General features: G+C 38.3%; 1 long non-coding RNA gene across 1 annotated transcript in view; it reads right to left on the bottom strand.

The window, feature by feature from the left end:
- Window positions 1–612: 612 nt before the first annotated feature.
- LOC107585705 (uncharacterized) overlaps window positions 613–1657 on the bottom strand; it is a 4665-nt gene continuing 3620 nt past the window's right edge. Inside the window, exon 2 of the long non-coding RNA XR_001609278.1 lies at window positions 613–642. This is a non-coding gene — a long non-coding RNA (uncharacterized lncRNA). The remainder of the gene's footprint in view (window positions 643–1657) is intronic.

Here is a 1657-nt window from a genome sequence, read left to right as displayed (position 1 = left end):
ACAATAGAAATCTGATAAAGCACGTTAAATATTCTGCATCCCCCCTGAAAAAGGGAACACATTTGTATTTTATTATTATAATTTATCCAAATTAACGAGGGATACAACATGAAAGTGTTGTAAATATGTTTTTTTTTAAAATAGTAGTTGCTTTAAAGGGTAAGTTCCCCGATTTTCAACCAGCTTAAGTAAATTAACAATGTTTGTGAAAACTACAGATCGTAGTTCCGCCTTTTTGTATCCCCGCTCACGGATAGTCTGCGCGAGCCCAGTGCATTATGGGAGTTGTAGTTTTCCTACCTTTTTCGCCACATCCCTCAATTCTCGTTTTTTCCCCTCTAGTCGTGTAGCACATTTTTAAACCGCGTTTCTACTGCATAGACAGCCAATTTTTTTTATCAATACCCTACCTGCCAGCAATGAAGTATCCCTTTAACAATTAAGTCCAATATTAGGAACACCGAACCACAGCATTAGTTGCAATGTGGCGCCATCAAGTGCTGATAGAAAAACTTTACACAAAGCAGATACGAGGTGGCATTTTAATATTTTTTATTATAAAGAGCAGCAAGGATAAAATAAGTATACACAGTCATCATTTCATTCTTTTTTCAAAAGTAATTTATGATAAAGGGTCAAAACCTTTTTCCTCTCTCCATATAAACCCTGTTCTTAAGTAGCACAGTTGCTGATAGTGCCGTCATCATGGCTCTTCTTCTACAACTACCTTATTAACAAAGTTTTATACTTGATAGAAGCACATTTTAAACTTTATAAAGCATCTGTACAGTATTACAATCGCCTTCCCTGAAGAATGAATGCAAACGAAGAATTTCAACCTGAGAATGGCCAATACGTTAACTAGATACACACAAATGATCTCCCTTTAGCATACAGTACATCTTTTATCCCCAAAATGAATTTAGCTCAGCCACTTAAACACTAATTTAGGTTTCTAAACACTGACGATGCAGCACAGACTTTTATTAAAGGTTCAGCTTCACTCAGAGATGCACTTGAGTCGCATGATTTAGTTAAGAGCCCTTACATTTTCACTGAAAATGCATTTCCTACAATCCCTTGATTCTGTTCGGGCATAATCGCAGTGAAACGCAGCATCATGGTCACAGGAGTCCAGAAACGTGGTTAAGTTCTCTAGTATTCACTGACAACCACAGGCATGTTCCAGAGGAGACAAGTGTCTCTGACCGTCACTGTTTTGGTAGCGGTCTCCTAAACAGCAGAATATGAGGTTCTGAAAAATAGAATAAGCAAACGTTAGTCCTTTTTTTTCACCTATAATGGCTTTAATATTCAGGACACAGTTGGCAAATGCCAGATTCAAATCACATGGTCAGAGATCAGCTGATTTTAGTGTAAACACACACACACACACAGGTTTGTTTTTATGGTTTGTGGGGACTCTCCATAGGCGTAATGGTTTTTATACTGTACAGACTGTATATTCTATTGCCCTACACCAACCCTACCCCTAAACCTACCCCTCACAGGAAACTTTCTGCATTTTTAGATTTTCAAAAAAACGTAATTCTGTATGACTTATAAGCTTTTGTACCCGTGGGGACCACAATTTAGGTCCCCACCGTGACACGAGTCCCCATGAGTCTGTGTGTAGTCAGGTTTAAGTCCCCACCAG

This window comes from Sinocyclocheilus grahami, unplaced genomic scaffold (assembly GCF_001515645.1).
Source record: "Sinocyclocheilus grahami isolate Dianchi unplaced genomic scaffold, SAMN03320097.WGS_v1.1 scaffold73.1, whole genome shotgun sequence".
Classification (NCBI taxonomy): Eukaryota; Metazoa; Chordata; class Actinopteri; order Cypriniformes; family Cyprinidae; genus Sinocyclocheilus; species Sinocyclocheilus grahami.
The sequence above is the reverse complement of the archived record's forward strand: the minus strand, read 5'-3'. Positions and strand labels throughout refer to the sequence as shown.